Consider the following 21,792-nt stretch of genomic DNA (forward strand, 5'->3'; position numbering starts at 1 on the left):
AAATTCATCTTCTATGGCATTTACATGAATCAGATCTTAAATTTCCCTAGAGCTTCAGGTGTCCCAAGCCCGCACACAGTGGAGGGTGGACCCAAGTTGTTGCCTCTCCAAACCCACCTGATATGGGGACCCACAGAGCCAACATCCTGGCCTTTCTACTTCTTCATCTCCTGGTTGTTCCTCTCCCTTGGGCACATGGCCACCACCCCATCTACCCATGGGATGAAGCCTACTCTGGCACAGATGCCCATAGTCATGTCTAGGAGCCAAACTGATGGAGCCTTCTTGCCCTCACTGGATGTGTCTAATCGCACACCACTGTTCTTGCCCTGGAGGAGGCTGTTAGAGGCAAGAGGCATGAGTCTGTAGTGCACTTTCCAAGAAACTAACGGGCTATAAGAATCCCAGGAATAAGCCAGAAAAACCTCAAAAGTTTCTTTTGTTCCATTCTGGTCTACAAAGGCAGGATAGGCTGGGCTATAATCTGCCTTAATAGTCCTGTGTCTGTCCTGAGGTTACCAGTTAGCCGCGTCTCAGGATGTGCTGTTGAAATAAACAACCATTGCCTCACACAGGCATAAGGTCATGAAACTCCTCCCCATGTCTGTCCTGGTAGATAAGGCAGAAGACTTGCTGCTGCCAAGGTCTTCCCGGGACACATTTCCACCCTAGTGTGTGAATCCTTTTGAGATTGTCCTTCCTCTTCTCAGGCAGCAGCCCCAAGCTCTCCTGTAATCTGGTAGCTGTGTTATTTGTTCAAAACAACCGATACATCAGCAGTGCAAGGCTCTACAGGCCCACAGCCACTGAACACAGACCTCTGGGACTACTCATCACAGGATCCTGGACTCCTGTCTTTAGGCTGATCCAAGCCTCAGAGCCTTAGCTGCCTGATTCCCTCTTCAGATGGGCCCCTCCTTGATCAACTCCAATTCACTCATCACCTGACTTGAGATGAGGCAATGGACTCAAACTCCTTGCCTGGACTCAAACTCGCCGTCCTGGCTGAGGAAAACAGAAATATACAGAAGCAAAGAGCCATATTAAGTGATGAATTGTCTTCATTAAATATCTCAAAGGCAAGGTCACAAGGTTTCTTAGGGCACAGTCCTCTGTGTTCTGTTGTGGCTTGATAACCAGGTAGGTCCTGTAGCATATCTTCCCAGGGCCCACGGAACCTTTGGCCTGCAGATACCAGCATTGTAACACAGAACAGAGGGCTTTTCTGCAGTTGTTTAGACGTGGCAAGATGGGTGGAGGAAATCTTGGCGCTTTTCCTCAGACTAGAACTTTTGTCTGAGAACAGTGCTGGGGACTGGACTGCACACAGCAGGCTCTAGTGTTAAGCACAATATGTCTTTGATGATTAAAGACCCTTGCTGGCAGGCAGCTGTAAACTAGCAGTGCTTTAATGTCCCTTGGGGGAGTCTGTCAACACCCCAGACTTCAAAGGTAGCCAGATAATTTAATGTTTAAGAATAGGTAAATGTGCTTTATCCTGTTTATAATTTACATGGTATCTCTTTGTAATTCTATAAAACTCTTGTTCCCACAATGAAACAATCAAAAGCCCTTACAGCCAGTATGTCATAGAAGTTACATAATAATTGTAAACTGCTAGACTTGGGGCTGGGGAGACGGTTCAGTGGGAAAGTACTTGCTGAGCAAGCTTGAAGGCCTGGGTTCTCAGGTGCACAGCACCCATGTGAAAACCGGGTGTGGTGGCTGAGGGGGACCAAGACAGGCAGATCCTGGGGCCTCACTTGTCAGCCAGAGTAGCCACAGTGGTGAGCCCCAGGCAGACACCCAAGATAAAGTGGGAGGAGCTGGAGAGAGGAATCAGGAGTCAAAAGCACATAGCCAAATTCTATTCCCAGCGCCTGTGTCAGACTGCTCTTATCCACAGTCACCACAGGTCCAAGGGATCTGACACCCTCACTGTGTGCACTTGCTCTTATATGAAAGAACTGGACACCCCCCTCCCCACACACATATGCTGTGAACACACACACACAATCCTGTGTCACTTTCTCTTTTAAGAGTCAGACTGAGCCGGTCGTTGGCGGCACACACCTTTAATCCCAGCACTCGGGAGGCAGAGGCAGGTGGATCTCTGTGAGTTTGAGGCCAGCCTGGTCTACAGAGCGGGTTCCAGGACAGCCTCCAAAAAAACCAAAAAAAAAAAAAAAAAAAAAAAAAAGAGTCAGGCTGTATGGTAGACATTAGACCTGCAAATGATGTCAAAACATTATTTTGATGAAGACATAAGCAATATCTAACTTACTGGCTGGTGGCACGTCTCCCTTTTCCCTCCCCTTCAGGATATAGAAGGAAAGGAAAGAATAAGGCAGTGATTATAAATGGATTCTCTGAGACATAACTGGAAACAAAATGAGTTTTTCATCACATGCCCTGGTGACTTTTATTTGAGAAATTTTGGGTTTGTTTTTGTTTTTTGTTTTGCTTTTTTGCATGGCAGTACATTCCAGTGTTGGCTCACTCATGGCCGCCACCCTTCTTCCCTCCCTCTCCTTGCCTATTTAGCCAACTGGAAGGAAGGTTCAGTTCGGTAACAGGATTCTGAACTCTGCCCTCTACTGGTAGAAGTCAGCTATGGTTTCTGCCTGGGAGTTGTGTGATTGAGAGCAGTGGGATTGCAGAATTGTGGAGCTCCTAGACTGCTACCCTCTCTCCCTCCCTCCCTCCTTCTCTTATTTCTACTTTTATGAGCTATAGTCTCACTATGCGGACCAGACTGGTCTCAAACTCAGATCTTCCTGCCTAGACCTCCTGAGTGCTGGAGTTGCAGGGCTGGTGCTTTTCAAGGGTGCTGTGCTCATACCTTTAGGAACTACAGGCTGAGGCTTGGGAGGGATGGTACCCTAGCCTCCCATCTGCATGCTTCTGTTAGTTTATGTATACTGTGGCTCTTCAGACAAGCCCTCATCTGAAGAGAAACCACCCAGTCCACCTAATCTGATTCCCACATAGAGACGCTGAATCTCAGGATGCAAAACCACCTGAAGTCACTCTGGAAACTATTTCCTGGTTGACCCTCTTGCAGATGACTTTAACTGTCAATTCCTTCGTCTTCTAAAATACGTGTAAAGCCAGGTGTGGTGGTGTATGTCTTTAATCCCTGCAGAGGCAGGCAGATCTCTGTGAGTTCAAGGTCAAACTGGTCTACACAGTAAGACCCTGAGGAAACAGCGTTGGAGAGGCTGGTATTGAGATTTTGTTTAAACAGTGCTGGAAAGCCTAGATTCAAATCCGGCTCAGGCTAGACCTCAAAGGCAGGATTTAAAAGAAATGCAAACATGAGCCCTGGGGAAGGGCTGAACAGTGCTAATCCTTAAGCACTTCCCAGCTTCCCCCTTCCCAGTTCCTTCTGCTAACTGCCCTCCAATTGCCAACCATGCCTCCTGCCTTGAGACACACAGACACACACACACACAGACATACACAGACACACACACAGACATTCACACACAGACATGCACACACATAGACACACACACAGACATGCACACACACAGACATACACACACATATGCACACACACAGACATACAGACACACACACACACACACACACTGCTTACTATCCTTCCTAGCCTTGCTCTGTGGAAGAAGCACAGCTCAGCCACCTGAGGACCAGCTTTGGAGAAGACGTTGCCTTCCCAGTTCAGTGTCACATTAGGCAGGAACACTGTCTGAGGTCAAAACCAGAAAAGAAACAGCCAGAAATTTGGATTCTAGCTATTGGCTGGAATGAGTGAAACCCTTATTTTACCAAGAAGACATTTTCTTACCTACATCCAGGACTGTTATAGCTCTTTGTTCTTTGAGGTTGCTCTTTAGTGCCTGGGTTCCAGCCCAGACCTTTGTATTTTAGGCAAATATCACCATTGAGCTGTGTCCTTCCTGGAGCTTTTGAACACAGCTGATGACATGCTTCAGAGTCCAGTTTCCTGGAGCTTTTAAGGGCAAATCTTTTGTATTCACTCTGGGTTCCCTATGCTTGACTGGCAGTTGCCATACGATGTCTGCAGCTGCTGTCTGCCTACTTAGGCTTTGACCCTTGAGTAGATTCTCAGGCGGCTCTAGTTAAGGCTGCTGAACTGAATAAATGAAACTTAAGAAAAAAGAAGGGCTGGAGAGATGACTCAGTAGTGAAGAGTGCTGGCCACTCTGAGGACTTGGGTTTGATTCCCAGCACCCACAGGGTGTCTTTAACTCCAGTTCTAGATCCCACATCCTCTTCTGTTTCTGTGGGCACTGCTGCTCTTGGTGCACAGGTGTATGTTGACAAACGAGAATTTTAAAAAGGTTTTAAGGATACAGTGTTTTGGTTATAGTGCCTTGCTCATCAATTTGTGATTTTATGACACAGTCAAGTTATGTTTGATCCTACCTATGAGGGTGGATGACAAAGTCCACTACTTAAAAGTGTGTACTTTTCCACAGGCTCTGCAGTTTTACTTAAACCGTATTTAGAAGGTGACTAGTTCAAACTTCTCTCTGTGCACCCCCATTCGCTTTTTTTTCCTTTAAAAAGAATATTTGAGGTTGGAATGGTGGCATACTCGTGTAACCCCAGCCCTTGGGAAGCTGAGGCAGGATGATGATGGTTTTCAGGCTAGGCTGAACTATATAGTGAGTTCAAGACCTGTAACAGGCTTAATTTGGGGCCATCAACCAGCTCCCAAATCATGACTTGGAGACTTATTACTAGTTATGAATGCTCAGTGCCTTAGCTTAGACTCATTTCTTGCCAGCTCTTATAACTTAATTTAACCTGGTTTTTTGTCATCTACCTTTTGCCTCGGGGCTTTTTGCCTTTCTTTCATTTCTGCTTTCTCTGCTTCCTCCTTGTCTGTCTGGCAGCTGCCTGGCTGACCAGCCTTGGGTGTCTCCTTCTTTTTCTCCCTCAATCTCTGCTCTCCTCTCCAGTCTAGAGTCCTCTTCCTACTTATTATCTTTGCCCACCAGCCCTGCCTATCCTGCTTCTGCCTAGCTAATGGCTAGTCAGCTTTTTATTAGACCAAACAGATGCCTTAGGCAGGCAAGGTGAAACAGCAACACATCTTTACATAGTTAAACACATGCAGCACGAACAAATGTAACACACTTTTATGTTGTTAAAGTAATATTCCACAACAAAGGCCAGTTTGGGCTATATAGTGAGATGTCCTCCACAGGTAAAGGTGCTTGCAGTTAGGTGTAATGACTTGAATTGAATTCCAGGAATCCTCACAGTGGATGGAGAGGAGCAACTCCATAAATAAATGTAATTAATACATAAACAGAAAGAGCACAGTAGGAAATGGAACAGTTTTAAGGATGTCTCATACTACAGAGTAGAATCTGGTCCTCACATGTTCCTAGGCTAGAGTTATTTATTTTATTTACTTTGAGACAAGGTCTCACTGTGTAACTCTGGCTATCTGGGAACTCACTCCATAGACAGATCTGGCCTCGAACATGCAGAGATTTACCTCTTAACTGCTGGTATTAAAGACTCATGTCCTGCTGGCCTGTTTCTTTGAGACATCATCTCACTGTGTTGTTTACATTGTTCTTAAGTTCAAAATCCTTTGTCCTCAGCCTCCCAAGTGCTGGTATTATAGGCTTATGCCACCATGCCCTGAGGGGATTATTTCATTCATTACTTCCTTGTTTTTTGAGGTTTATTTTTATTATTTTAAAAGTGTGTGCTTGTCTGATTGTGGTTATGGATATGTGAGTGTATGCCTGCGGAGGCCAGAGACATCAGATGCCCCAGATCTCAGGTAATGGGTGGTTGTGAGATGCTGAGAGTGGGTCCTCTCCAAGGACCTCTCCCACTGAGCCCTCTTTCCACCCCAGGCAATCATTTCTTAATTCAGCAAGCATTTCCTAATAAGAGTGCATAAAATTATAGGCCTGAGAATACCTCTAAAGATTGCTTTTAAAGTTTTTTGTTGTTTTGTTTTTTGAGAAAAGGTCTCACCTATGCAGCATTGGCTGTCCCGGAACTCACTATGTAGACCAGGTTGGCCTTGAATGCTGGGGTCTAGTCTTGGCTTGGGGTTAGGTTCTGACCACCGTGGACTGTGCTCATGTGACCCCAAGTAGCTTGAGCCGTCTTTATTTATACTTAAACAGCTCCCCCCCCAATCAGGCTTACATGGACAGCTTTATTATTGGCTCCTATTTTTGACTTTTAATCATATTTTGACTTTACATCATACTTTTGGCATCACCCACAATGGGCTGGGCATTCCCCTATCAATAGCTAATCAAGATGATGGCATAAGCTCCATTTTATGGAAGCATTTTCTTAATTGAGGTTGTTTCCCTTCAGATAACTTTAGCTTGCATCAAGTTGGCATAAAACTAGCCAGCACAGTAACTTTGCCTTTTGAATAAAGATTACCAAACTATAGAAAAGAAAGCATATTTTAAGCAACACGTCATAATCATTATAAAAGTCCCCATTGTTCCCATCTCCTGCACAACCTTATTCTAGACATAGAGTTCAGCATGTTTGCAGACTTAACTAAATACAGAACCAGACACATCCTGCTCTTGCAGCTCTCATGTCAGATGGCAGCTACTTGCAGTTACAAAGTTAAACAGTAACAGACATGGGCACAATGCTTCAAGGACAGCAATATTCAAACCCAGACAATTCCTCCATGTCTGTAAGATATGCTTTTATATAGTTCCATTTTCTACAAGAGGGTCCACGTCTCAATCTCTCTGTAAAAAGCAGACTTTGATGAGGCACTTTCCCCCAGTCTTGCTACACCATACTTCTAACACCAACATAAGCTCCTGTATATGGTAAAGATGGATCTCCACCCTACACTTTATATTGCATTCCCCCCCCATTGGATAATACTAGATTATCATTGATTCTATGTGCTTGGTGTCCAGGGAGCTTTCTCTCAACACTTGGCACTATGTCTATTCCTGAGGCCTCTTCCCTATTCTGTGTATGCCCTACTCTCCTTTCCAGAACTATAAGACGTGGTTAATGTTCCAAGTGTTGTTCTCTCGTATGTACCTAACTGTCTCCATTGAGTCAGAAGTTTCCAGGATTAGGAGTTGTAGTTAGTAATTCCAGAAAAGAGATTTGAGAAGCGTTAGTTCCCCCACCATGAATCTTAGGGGAAAATATTTGAGAAAGAGCAGAATTTCCAGGGGAAAATTACAGCTGTTGCATATATGACTGACAAAACTAAAAACTACACAAAGAATCAACAATATAATGAGAGAGAAAAGAGTCTGCCAAGCTGCATGAATTTTGCAAATTACACAGTACTGGTTCTTGTCAAGTGAGAATCCCTTTCCATGGGTGCTTTGCCCTGATGAAACCCACTGGACAGGTAGTCATGTGATGATCCGAGACTAGGCTGCCAGGCTCCCGACACTTGAACTCAGAGATCCTCCTGCCTTTTCCTCTGGGATGCTGGGATTAAAGGCATGCACCACCACTACCCAGCTTGCTTTTAAAGATGTTTAAGAATGTATTTATTTATTTACTTATTTATTTATTGTTTAGTGTGTATATGGTGTGTGTCTGAGCATGGGGACACTTACACAGTGGCATATGGCAGCCAGAAGAAAACTTGCAAAAGTCAGTTCTCACACATTGAAAAAGAAAAGCTAGACATGGTGTCACACACTTGTAGTTCCAGCGCTTGAGAGGTAGGAAATAAACAGATCTCTAGGGCTTACTGGCCTGCTATCCCACCCTACTTGATGAGTTCTAGACTAGTAAGAGACCCATCTCAAAAAACTCAGAAATGGATGGCTTCTCAACACACACACACACACACACACACACACACACAAACACATTCAAACACACTCAAACATGTGCATGCACGTATGCACATACAAAACACACCACTAACAGACATACAGGCAGACACATATTCTCTCTCTCTCTCTCTCTCTCTCTCTCTCTCTCTCTCTCTCTCTCTCACACACACACACACACACACACCATACAGAGGCACAGAAACACAGGCACCACACAAACACACACAGACAGACAAACACAAATACACAGACATACCACTTACATACACACAGGCATACACACATACCACACAGACACACTACATACACACAGACAGAAACACATAGACACACCACTTACAAATACAGACACACATACATATGCAGGCAGACACACACACACACACACACACACACACACACATGCAGACACACCATGCACGCACAGAGGCAGCCACACAAATACATGAACACTCCTCCTTCAAGGTCTGGGTATAGCATCTCTTCCTCCATCAGCCCCCTCTGTCCATCATAGGCAGTCAGGTTGCCATGAATGAACAAACTCTTGACTTGCCTGCTGTCCTAAGGACAGACTCTTACCTGCTTTCCCAACTCCCGCCCACACAACTGTGCTTTCCAGCTTTTGGGGCTTTCATAGGTCTGCTAAAAACCCTTGGAGTAGTCACGTGTGAGCACATGGGAGTTAGAGGCAGATGGATCTCTGATTTCAAGCCCAGCCTGGTGTAAATCGTTAGACTCAGTCTGAAAAATAAATAACTAAAACTGAAAAGTTCTCACCTTCCTATGTGGGATCCAAGAATCAGACTCATTTCACTATAGCTTGTTCATTTTGTACTCACTGTGCTTAGCGTACATTCTCTAATCATCTCTTTCTGAATGAATCTTTGTTTCTCATGACAAGCACTTTCACTGCTGAGCCGTCTCATCTGTTTTCCCCGAGATAACCATTTCCATCACATTCTAGCACTTTGGGTCTTTTCCTGCTTATAAAATGATGCAATGGAGTAGCAGCTATAAGGAAATACTGAAGACAAGTGCATCCATTTCTCCCAGCTTGTTATATAGTGGTTTTCCATGAACTCTCTTTCTGACCTTTTTCTAACATTTTATTTTGTGAGACATGGTCTTGCTGTGTAACTCAAGCTGGCTTCAAACTCATGACCCCTGCCTCCTCCTCCCGTGTGCTGGGATTACAAATGTGAACCACCAAGCCAGGGTTTTACAGATTGTTTCGGGAAGTGATGAATAGAGAATTTAAATAAAGCACTCAGTGAGTACAAAGTTGAAGAAGGTATGTACTGGGTAGGGCCGCTGCCGCTTTAGGGCACCAGTTTGGGGTAGAATTGGCCACAGTTATTCCCCCCCCCCAAGCTGCTGCCTTGAACTTGGCACTGTTTGACTCTACTGCCCTCTTGTGGTTGCTGTCCACATAGTTCTGAGCCTGGTGGGGGGTGGGGTGGCATTTAAGTGAGTTAAACATTTTGTCATTCTCTGCTCTGATTAAGTCTACCCCCCAACACTGCCCACCCCCCGACACTGGGGTTTGAACTCAGGACCTGGCACATTTGAGTCGAGAGCTATGCATCCAGATCCTCTCATGTATTCTTGTAGAAGCTGTCTACTAGAGGCAAAACTAAACATTTTTAGAGGTTTGTAATTTGAGATGGGGTCTTAGGCTAAAACCAGAAAAGTTAACTTGCCTTATAATTCCAAGTGTCATGTTTATTCACTCTGCACCTGTGATGTAATCCAAGAGCATGTTCATTTACATATGATGGTGTTGTCTGTGCATTTGCTAGTAAGAGTTGGGCTTTCTCTTTGGCAAAGACCAAAGGATTTACATTTTCCTCCTTAGATTAAATTATGATTATATTAAAGGGTGATTGTGGCATTTAAAAAATCCTTGCCCTCATCTTTACAGTATTGGGGGTTGAACCCAGGTCCCTGTGCATACTGAGCAAGCACCTGACCATAGGGCTTTATCCTCTGCCCACCCCAACCCCTTATTTTAATTTCAAGACAAAGCCTTACTAGGTTTCCCAGGCTGGCACAAACCTGTTCTATTGCCCAAGCAGGCCTTGATCTTGAGTTATTCTTGTTTCAATATTTCAGATACCTGGGATTACGGACCTTCTACCAAGATGCTTGCCCCCAATGCTGAGGGTTGAATGTAAGGCCCAACACATAGCAAGCTTCTGTCATTGAGCTATCCAGCCTGTTTTTCTTCCTCTCCTTCCCCACAAAGTCTTCCTAACCTGTTCTGAGTTCAAACTCATTTAACAGCTGAGCATGACTTTGAACTCCTAATCCTCCTGCCTCCACCTCTGAAGCCCTGAGACTGCAGATACATGCTGCCATGCCCTCCTACACCTAAGGCTCTTGAAAGACATTTTTATTTTCTAATTATGTATCTGTGTGGAGTCCAGAAGAGGGCACCCTGGAGCAGGAGTTACAGGAGGTTGTGAGCTGCCTGATGTGAGTGCTGGGAACCGAACTTAGGTCCTCTTCAAGAGTGGTGCACACTCTTAACCACTGAGCCATCTCTCCAGCCCCAGTCAGAATTCTTAAAGTTACAGCTTCCATTTCCTTTTGAATTCAAAGCCAGCCTGGGCTGCACAACAAGACCATCTGAAAACACAAAAACAGCAAAGGACGGGCTGATGATGTGGCTCTGTGGAGAGCAGAGCTTGAGCCAGCACCTGTGTGAAAATCAGAGCATGGCCACACCGCACCCCAGAGTTGTGGGAGGCAGAGATAGGGGGACCCCCAGGCCTGCTGGCCTGCCACTCTGACCAAAACAGCACACGCCAGGTTCTGACTCCAGGGAACAATTCAGAGAGGCAGAAAACACCCATCATTGTCCTCCAGCCACTGCAAGGGAACGCTCTCTCTTATAACCTTCACACACAAAAAGTGCAGAAAACACCCACCATACTCCTCCAGTCCCCGCAAGGCATGCTCACCTTCACAGACCTCACACACACAAAGAGAGTGACAGAAAACACCCACCATACTCCTCCAGCCCCTGAAAGAAAATGCTCACCTTCAGTAACCTCACATACACATAAACCTCACACACACAAAGAGAGTGACAGGAAACACCCAGCAGCATCCTCCAGCCACTGCAAGAGCACCACACCCTCACAGACCTCACACACGAAGAGAGAAAAGGAAGAAACTAGGTCTCTCTGGAACTGCGCATTTGTCTTTCTCTTCCCACACCATATCCCACATAGCTCAGGCTGGCCTTGAATTCACTAAGTAGCCAAGGATAGCCTTGAACTTGAACTACTTGTTGACAGGGTTTTTCTCTTTTGTAGTTCTGGCCATCCTGCAATTTGCTCTGTGGACGAGACTAACCTGGAACTGACAGAGCTTCATCTGCCTTTGCCTCCCAAGATTTGTGTCACCATGCCCAGCTGGCCTTGAACGCTTGATTTTACTGCTTCAACTTCTTTGGTGCCGGGAAAGTGTATATTTAAAAAAAAATGGGGTTTCACTATATCACCCAGGTTAGCCTAGAACTTACTGACCTGACTAACTTTAAACTCCATCCTCCTGTCTCAGCCTCCTTGGTGTTGAGATTGCTTGCATCACCATGTTTGGCTGTTAATACTTTGGAAGGATAAAAGAAGACTGTTTGGGGCAGACAAAATAGGAATATAAATGTTTGAACTTTCTGTCAAATTTGTAATCAGACAAAGGTGAGCTTAGTATGACAGACTGGTGCCTGGGCTTGGTGACCTTCATTTCTCTCTGGTAGTGGCTCTCAACCTGTGGCTTGGAGCCCATGGGGGTGTCAAATGACCCTTACACAGGGATCACCTAAGACCATCAGAAAGCACAGACATTTACATTACAATTCATAACAGTAGTGAAATTACAGTTATGAAGTAGCAAAAAATAGTTTTATGGTTGGGGGTCACCACAACATGGGAACTGTATTAAAGGGCCACATTAGAAAGGTTGAGAACCACTGTTTTAAGGGCTTTATCCTTTTTTACCCAGTGTTCGAGGCAAGTTCTTAACCTCTTTAAGCCTCATTCCTGGGTGTGTGTTCTAAAATAACACTACGTGGTGGAGTTGGATGGAGTGGATGAGACATGACACTCAGCTCTCATACCACTAAACTCTTACATGACAATTGCCTGTTACAGTTTTTATGTGAAACGTCACCCACAGGTTCCTAAGTTCTAACCCTTGGTCCACCCCAGCTGGTGGCACCATTTTGAAATCTTTGGGGGCTTGTCTGGCTGACTTACAGTCTACACCCTTCACTGTGAGCTCTCTGCCTCCTGATATGTTATGTCAAGCTGCCTCTTCCAGCCCCACCGCTGCCTGACCCGCCTCAGCCAAATTGTGTAGCCGGATTTGTCTTTGGGCTGCCAGCTCACAAAAAAATGACACAGAGAATTATTATTAGTTACAAAAGCTCGGCCTCTAGTTAGTCTTGTCCCATTACAACTTAAATTAACCTGTTTCTATTCATCTGTGTGTTGCCACATGGCTTTTTGTTTGTTTGTTTGTTTGTTTGTTGTCTTTTGAGACGGGGTTTCTCTGTAGCTTTGGAGCCTGTCCTGGAACTTGATCTGTAGACCAGGCTAACCACCAACTCACAGAGATCTGCCTGTTTCTGCCTCCCAAGTGTAACAGGCTCGTGGCTTTTACCTCTCCCCCTGAATATCTTGTTGCCTCTGCATCCAGCTGGCAACTACGCCTTCCTTCTTCCCAGAGCTCACTCTGTCCAGATTTCCCAGCTATACCTCCTGCCTAGCTACTGGCCAGTTAGCTTTTTACTAAACCAATGACAGTGACCTATCTTTACACAGTGTCACCAAATATCTCACAACAAAAGTATCTTCCCTGCCATGATGGGCGGTACTGTCTAGAATAGGAAGTTAAAATCAACCTGTCCTGCCTTGGGTTGCTTGTGCTAGGTATTTGGTCACAGTGGTGGGAGCAGTAAACAGTGCAGCCTTCAGTGGTCTGTGATGTATGGATGCCTGCCTGTGCTTCCTTCCTCCCTGATGAACATGTGCTTGCTCCTCCCTTGTGTGTGTCCCCTCCCCGGGGGTGGCTGTGAGGAAAAGCACATCATTTTCCTCACAGATCTTCAGCTTAACCCATTGCTTGAAGTTCGTCAGCCTTACAGTGTTGGGAAACTGGCACGCAGTCAGTAGAAATGGTGCTTCAGGTTTTGAATTTGGATCTTCCCAGTGTTAGTGGTATGTAGCCTGCCGTGATGTTGGCCAGTGGCAATGAGTGTTGGGGCCCAGTCAGTCCTGCTGGGCCACACCCATAATCCACCGCATACTGTGTTTCTGATTCAGCATGTCTAGTGGGTTAGAGGCAGTAAGTGCATTTGTGAGATATGATGCTTCCAAATCACAGTGAGTGTATTTATTAGGGCATAGTGTCACTGGAAGTTAAGAAGCATCTCTATTATCTGTAATTTATGTGTCTGTGTCTATTCTAACCTTATGAGTCAGACATCGATTTTGACAAACCACCTCCAAATTTATGAGGAATTAAGTTTAGCTTCAAAGAAACCAAACAATAGAATTATTGTTGTTGTTGTTATTTATGTGTCTGCGTGTTTTTACAGCATGATGTCATTGTACTGTGTGGGTGCAAAGCCTGGGAAGGCCAGAAGAGGGTGTTAGACTTGTTTGTGGGTCTCTATGGCTGTTGGGAATTGAACCTCTGGATGAGCAGCCAGTACTTTTAACCACTGAGCCATCTCTCCAGCCCCCAACAGTGGAATTTTGGTAGAAGTAGTGTAACAGTGTTATTGTAGGGGCTTTAGGGTTTTCTTTTGGAGAAAAAGTCTCACTTCTCTAGTACCAGCTGGGCTACCACTCACTTTGTAGCCAGAGTTGGCCTTGAATTTGCTGCAATCCTCCTGCCCCCCCCAAGTGCTGCGATTATAGGCATGAACCCCCATCCTGGCTCCCAGGCACTCTGCCTGCTTCTGGTCAAGGACACAGCATTACTACATCATTGCAGAGTGGCAGGAAAGTTGACTTCAGCCATCTTGCCCGACGGTGGTGTGCCCATGTCAAGTCACCAGTCTTTCTTCCTTATATATAGGAGAACTGGGGAACTCAGGGTTAGGAAAAGTGCAGGGTGGTGGCAGTGATGGCTGCCAGCCTTCTGTCTCTACCCTCTCCACGAAGATGATAAATGGTGTCTTTAAGATAGTAAGTGCCTAGTCTTTACTCCTTTACTTTTTTCTCCCTTGAATTGTTTTTTTCATTCATGATCACATTAGTCAGAAAATTAGTCTGCTGGTGGCCTTGTGACAGGACAGTAGGCATCGCTTTTACCTGGCCTTTGCTTTGTGTGCCCTCCTGTGTTGGGCTGTGGACAACTCTTGCCCATGTTGGTTATGTTGAGTTATGATTTCAAATTGGCACAGTGATGTCACTTATTTTAATTAAATTTTATTCAGGACAGCCAAACCTACATAGTGAGACCCTGCTTTGAAAACCGCCACCACCAACAAAATTAAATTTGCAAGTGTAATACACATCCCTGACTTCTGGAAATAATATGCACCCAGGTTCTATGCACCTGAGTCCTCCTATGCTGTCTCTGTAGAATGCTCCTGATTGGCTAAGTCATGATTCCAGGGTTGGAAAAGTACCTCTCAAATTCCCTTAGGGGAATGTAATTCAAACCTCAGACCACAGGCTTCTAAGGCTGCTGGGGGTGCAACTCAGGGGTTCAGTGCTGCCTAGCGTTTGCATTTGGTCCCTGGCTTTGACCCTCAGCACCACAAAAACAATAGACAGAGGAAAAGGACAAAAGAAATAGAACTTGTGCTTGGAAGAAAGGAGAAGAAAGAATGTATGCTTCTTAAAAGGTACAAGTGGGTTCAGACAATAAGCTGTTTGTATGTTTTTCTATTATAGAATTGCTTCTGCTAGGTTTGAGAGAGAGGCCTTTACTTGGGTGTATATGCATTTGTGATAAACTTAGTCTGGTTTTGTTTGTAGTTTGTGTATGTTGTATTGCTTGGAATCAAATCTAAGGTCTTCTGTATGCAAGCACTGTACTTTTTTCTTTTCAAAAATAGAGGTAACCCAGGCATCAGCCTGGGAATCCAGCATGGGACTGATCAATACCCCCTGAATTTGGGTGTCAGTGAGGAGGCCTAGGGAACCTATTGAGCCTTGGGCAGCAGATCAGTACCCATCCCAAGTATACACACGGACTTTGGACTCCCATAGAACAATGTGAGGTGCACTCTCACCCTGAACTCTTGGGGAAGGGTCTAGGCCCTGCCCTATATGAAATGACAGACTATGGACACCCCCATGGAGGGCCTCACCCTCCCTGGGGGAATGAGGGGATAAGGGGGGTTGGGGGGAGGGCACGGGAGGAGGGGAGGGAATGGGAGAGGGACCTGGAACTGACTTGTGAAGCAACCTCATTTCTTATCTAAATTTAAACTGGAAAAAAAAGAAAGTTATTTGAATGCATGTTAAACATTAATGTAATTTTTGAAAGGTTATATCTGATTTTTTTTACCAAAATAAATCTGGAGAAATATGGTGGCAATGCCTATAATCCCAGAAGTATTAGAAGCACGGGGATTGCACAAACTTCAAAGGCAGCTGATCTACATATGTACAGTAAGTACTGTGTGAAATGTATAAAATAACTAGGATTTATACAAAGCTTTTCCTACAGGTATTCTGTATAAACACCTTCTCCAGCTACTCCTGTTGTTTTAAAAAACAGTGGCAAAAAAAAAATTAAAAAAAAAACAGTGGGAGAGAGAGAGATGCCATCACATGACAGAGCTTGCATGGAGAGTTTTTATTGGGACAAGGGAAGGGAAGGGGAGAGACTGGGCTCTGAGGACAGGAGTGGCAGGAGAGAGGAAAGAGGCAGAGAGGGACAGGAGAGGAGAGGAAAGAGACAGGGGGTGGGCAAGGCCCACCTTTTATAGGGAATGTATGAACGCACAGCAGTGCTTTTAGTGGCCGCAGCTGAGGGCGTATCCTGTCAGGACTCCAAGGGCAGGCCAGCACACATGTCTGAATACTAACAGCCCCCTTGCACTGATAAGTGTATCCATGCAAATAGATATATCCAGGTGCCAGTGTGTTTATACACAGAAACAGCACATCAGGCTTTAAAAGCACAAGAGGATGGGCCTGGGATGTGACGCAGTGGCAGAGCACTTGTCTAGTGTGTGTGAGGCCCTGGGTTCGAGTGCTGCCAGGAAGAAAGGGTTACCAAGACACCACTGTATCATGTTATTTTCATTTATCGCATCGTGTGTTTTGTCACATTGCTGCATGTAGAGTGCATATTTTATGACTACATAGCTGCCCAACGTATCGTTTGGTCATAGTTTATCTAATGTGGTGAATGATATTGGATGGATGTTTAGTTGCCCAGCTTTTCACTGTCACTAACAGTCTTGGATCTCCTCATACATGTGTCTCACTCAATGCATTTGATGATTAAATGTTTTTATTTATCATTATTATTATTGTAAATGATTATCCTATCATTTCATTGGTAGAGTCAAATTTGAAAGTTCTGTTACTGTATGTCAAGTATTATCAACTTAGCAGATTTTATCCAAAAATGTAAAGCCTAAAAATTAGCAAAAGATCTTCTCAAAAATGTGACATAAACACTTTTTAAAAAAAAAGTACTTGAAAGGCTGAAGCAGGAGGATTCCCATAAGTTCTAGGTCAGCTTAGACTGATGAGTGAGTTATCTCTAAAAGGCGAGGGAGTGGCTTACTCAGGAAAGTGCCTGTTATGCAGGTGAGAGCTGGGGTCACAACCCCAGTACCCAGATAAAAGCCAGCTGCAGTTGAACACATTTGTCATCCCAGCGCGAGGGTCCCCACCCAGGTGGACCCCTGGAGCTCATTAGCCAGCCAGCTTAGCACACTTGTCAAGCTTCACATTTGCTTGGAGACCTTGTCTCAGAACACAAGGTCTGGGGCTGGAGAGACGGCTTAGCAGTTAAGAACTTGCTGCTCATGCAGAGAACTGGAGTCAGTTCCTAGGACCCCATGTCACAGAACCCGAACTCCAGCTCCAGATCTGATGCCCCTTCTCGTTCCATGGGCCCCTGTGCACACAGCCCCATATCCCTAGCCATAAACACATATACCTAATAAAAATAATAAAGACAGAATAGGGTGGTGAGCGGTTAGAAGACAACCGTGTGTGTGTGTGTGTGTGTGTGTGTGTGTGTGTGTGTGTGTGTGTGTGTGTGTGTGTTTAGAATTCAGTTTCGTTAGGAGCTAATTCTGGTGAAAACTTTTGTTTTAGAACATTGAGTTAACACCCCACACAGGAACTTAAGGCGTTTTTTGTTTCTGAGTTGTTGTGGTACAGGGACAGCTCTGTGGCACACTCAGTGACTCTTGCAGAGGTGGAGTTGCAAAAGCAGCTTCTCATGCGAGGAGGTGAGAAGTGTTGGGGGCGGTCTTCGTTTTCCAAGATTGTATTAATAAGCGATTAAAATGACAGCTTTTAAAAATTACTGAAGAACTAAACAGTATAGCTAAATAGAAATGATCTGGTTGCACATGTTTGTACAAAGAAGGGAACCTTTGAAGTTCCATTAAATGAATAGGAACCACAGTTTAGAGCAGCAATTCTCAACCTGTGGGTCATGACACCCTTGGGAGTTGCATATTAGATATCCTGCATATCACATATTTACATCACAATTCATAACGGTAACAAAGTTGGAGTCATGAAATAGCAACAAAGTAATCTTATGGTGGGGTGAAAAACTGTATTAAAGAGTCACAACATTTAAAAGGTTGAGAGTCACTGGTTCAGAGTGACTCCTGAGAACATTTGTCTATGTGTCGTCATTAAGAAAATCCTTAGACGGCTGGGTGTGGTGACACACACCTTTAATCTCAGTATTTGGGAGGAAGAGGCAGGTGGATCTCTGGTCTACAAAGGTAGTTCCAGGACAGCCTGTTACACAGAGAAACCCTGTTTCAAACACATACATTCTCTCTCTCTCTCTCTCTCTCTCTCTCTCTCTCTCTCTCTCTCTCTCTCTCTCTCTCTCTCTCTCTCTCTCTCTCTCTCTCTGTTTCTCTCTCTCTCTCTCTGTTTCTCTCTCTCTGTTTCTCTCTCTCTCTCTCTCTCTCTCTCTCTCTCTCTCTCTCTCTCTCTCTCTCTCTCTCTCACACACACACACACACAGAACAAGAAAGGAAATCTTTAGACTTAAACTTACCCCAAGCTCACAGCTAAGTTTCCTATTTTCTGTTATGTCCCAGTTCTGTGGTTAGACAAGTGAGTATCAGCATCAGGTAGGGTATAGCTGTCACATGGTCATGGTAGCCTCCAGTACCACAGTCCAACCTGCTCCCGACAGCACTGCCGCTCTACCCCAGGAACTGTCCAGGACAGCTGCCCGGGATAGTCTTCTCTGTGACCTTTACAACAGCTGCATCCATCTCCCCACCTGGTGGGCTGTGTAGAGAACTCAGGAAGGGGCAGTCTCAGCTCTCAGCAGGCACAGTTGGGACTCAGTCCTTTTGGTCATTACAACCTTGACTGTTCTACTGGCATTTGGTATGTCGTTAACATTCTTCAGTGTTCAGGATGGCTTCCCCACCGAACAAAGAGTTACTGCTGTTCACACTGGTGCCAGACACTGAGGTCTCAGTGTCACTCTGGTCTTTTTTGTTTTTCTTGCCTATCTTTGTACTGTGCTTTTGTCAAGAATGTACTATTTATTAAGAGACTACCCTAGACCCAGAATAGCTAAGGGAACAGTGGACACTGGGATTAATCGAGGTGGCAATTAGTAGACAGGTGTTCCAAGCTCAGGATCACTTCAATTAGCTGCAAGACCTTCAGGAGCTACATAATTACTTCCTGTGTGCATGTGAATGAGGGCATTCCCCTGCACCTGTGTCATCTACGGCGACTTTAAGTCCTAAACTGTCCTCACGGCCATTGCAAATGTGTTTGGGGGGCAGGGTGAAGGTGGGCAGTAGGTGTATACAGCTGCTCTGTCTGACCTGTGCTTTTGGAGTGCTACACCACCAGACACATGGGCTTATCATCTAAGTCTCGCCTGGCTTTGCAGATGTCCTGGCATTTAAGATCATCTTATACTGTGAACCTGGACAGCCAACTCCAAGCAGTCCCAATGACCTGACAAGACATCACACGCGCCGTTTTCACTTCAGCTCATTTGCAATACACTTTACATAAACGCTGAGCACTGATCCACACAAAAAGCAGGAAGAGAGGCAGGAAAGGACGTTTTCTCCTCTAATTAAAGACACAGAGATGGCAGCTTAGAGCAGTGCCCCAGGCCGTGGTCTCTGTGACAGTTTTGGGACAGAGGTTTTCATAATTCCCCTTAACTCTCAGAGCCTCTTCCTTCTGTGATCTCAGTAGGTCACAGGACAGGGGAATCTGAGAGTGCAGGCCTGTCCTCACCACATAGAAATCACATGCTCTCTGTCCTAGTTAGCTTCCCTGTTGCTCTGATAAACACCATGACTAAAACTAGCCTGTGGAGGAAAGGGTATATTTCATTTTTCTTTTTTTTTCTTTTTCTTTTTTTGTTTTTTTTGTTTTTGGAGACAGGGTTTCTTTGTAGCTTTGGAGGTTGTCCTGGAATTTACTCAGTAGAAATCCTCCTGTCACTGCCTCCCGAGTACTGGCATTAAAGGCATATGGCACCACTGCCTGGGGTATTGGGTTGCCCCTCATGGCTTGTTTGGCCTGCTTTCTTTATGTCTTTTATAAGTCCTTCCAGGACCATTTGCCAAAGGGTGGCATGCACATGTCTGGGCCCTCCCACCTCATCAATCAAGAAATCCTATTTCAATTATTTGTCAAAAAATGCCCCAAAGGTTTGCCTATAGGTCTGTCTGACAGAGGCATTTTCTCATTGAATTTTCCTCTTCTCAAATGACCCTGGCTTGTGTCAAGTTGACAGAAACTAGCTATAACACTTCTAGAAAGGCTTCTTGTCACAATTGGACAAAAACTCAGCTGCTGCAGATTCCTCCCACAAACAATCTTCTCTAATACTGAGGGTACTGATGCTGAGCTCATCTCTCTGACACTGAGGGTACTTACTGATGCTGAGCTCATCTCTCTGACACCTATGGTACTGATGCTGAGCTGATCTCTCTGACAGAGGGTACTTACTGATGCTGAGCTGTTAACCCACCAGCAACAGAATAACAGAGAAATGGATTTGTCTGGAAACTGGAGACTTAAATTCCACTGCCTCTCTTGCCTGTGACCCATGGTAACTCTCGCCCATACTTTTCTCAACTGTAGAATGAGCATTTGTGATAGTTATGTAGTTGCTATGTGATAGTTATATGATTGCTATGAGGATTAAGTGAAACAATGCGTGTCTCACCTTTTCTCCTTTCTTTGTTGCCTTTTAATGATATATATAAAATTTTGTTTTCTAAGGAAAGAGCTTTCACATATCCTGACAAATTTGTCTGGTACTAGGAAAGTAAATTGAGGGCCAGGGAGATGGCTCAGGCAGGCAAAGGTGCTTGCCACTAAGCCTCACAATTGGAATTCAATTCCCAGAACCCACATAGGAGAAGAAAATGATGTCATAACATTGTCCTCTGACCTCACACACAAAATAAATAAATAAATGATAATCAATCAGTGAATCCTTCTTGACTTCAGATGCCAGGAACTACAAGAGCTGTTAACCCTTTGTGGGCATACCTGAGAAACCATGGAAGGCAGTGGGTATGAGATGAGATCTAGGGGTGTGTGTAGCTAAAGGAATAAGATTCCCTTTATAAAATAGTTACACAGGTATTGGGTTGATTAAAAAAAATCAGAATTTAGGCCAGGTGTTGTGGCACTCTCCTTTAATACCTGCACTTGGAAGGCAGAAACAAGTAGGTCTTGTAGACCAGGCTGGTCTCGAACTCACAGAGACCCACCTGCCTCTGCCTCCCAAGTGCTGGGATTAAATGCGTGTGCCACCACTGCCCAGCTCTAAAAGAATTTTTTTAAAACACAAATTTAATAAAAACACCAGAAGCTACAAACCAAAGGAAGGGGAGAGGTGTGAGTTTTCTCTTGGTTTATTTTTCCACTGAGGAATTAGTATTTTTCTCATCAAGGAGGTAGGGTTCTCTAGAAACCCTTGAATGGATCAATGGCTTTGCTTTTAAGGCATTTCTCTTCCTGCTGCTTTTTTTCTGTAGATGTGGCCTCTTTTGCTCCCTCCTGGATGCAGAGTTGCTTTTAGCTGGCTAGGTCTCAGGATGTGGGCTGGGCTCCCGCTGGGCTCTGGCACCCTGCCTTGTCCAGTCTGAGACTGGCTGTTTTCAGCTCTAGAGGAAGCTCTGTTGTGAGTTTCCTAGGGTTCTGCTTTCTTCCCATTTTATCCAGAAAAATGAAACACCTTTCTCCTTTCTTGCCACCTGGCCCCACCTGCCTCCTGCCATCATAGTGAGTGGTCTCTGCTCTTGTCCAGTTCTCTTTCCTGCCTCTTTGTCACCAACCTACAACTCAGTCCCCTCCTTAGCCCTTGCTGATTGACTCGGGGTTTGTGATTGTTTTTGTTTTGTTGGTTTTGCCAGACAGTCTAAAGTATTCCTGCTGACTTTTAATCCTCCTCCTCCTTTTTACATTTGATTTTCTCTATATGGATGTTTTGCCTATGTGTTCATCTATGTACTGTGTGTACTTGGTGCCCACAAAGGCAAGAAGAGGGTTGGATCCCTTGTGACTGATGTTATAGACAGTTGTAAGCCACCTGGTGTGGGCGTTGTAAACTCAGGTCCCCTGGAAGAGCAGCCAGTGCCCTTAACTGCTGAGCCATCTCTCCAGCCCTGAGTTTTCACATTATATGTTACCCCTTTGTGACTTTTTAAGAACAATCTGCAATCTATCTTTCAAATTATCATAATGATGTGTATGTATTTCAGTAAGTGACTTTTTAAAAGAGTTTTAATACATTTCTCTTT

At 44.8% G+C, this 21,792-nt stretch overlaps 1 protein-coding gene across 2 annotated transcripts in view; it reads left to right on the forward strand.

Annotated features, from left to right (window-relative positions):
* Positions 1–21,792, forward strand: part of Shld1 (shieldin complex subunit 1) — a 63,212-nt gene that overhangs the window by 8,032 nt on the left and 33,388 nt on the right. The window lies entirely within an intron of this gene.

Source organism: Mesocricetus auratus, unplaced genomic scaffold (genome assembly GCF_017639785.1).
Source record: "Mesocricetus auratus isolate SY011 unplaced genomic scaffold, BCM_Maur_2.0 Super-Scaffold_100004, whole genome shotgun sequence".
Classification (NCBI taxonomy): domain Eukaryota; kingdom Metazoa; phylum Chordata; class Mammalia; order Rodentia; family Cricetidae; genus Mesocricetus; species Mesocricetus auratus.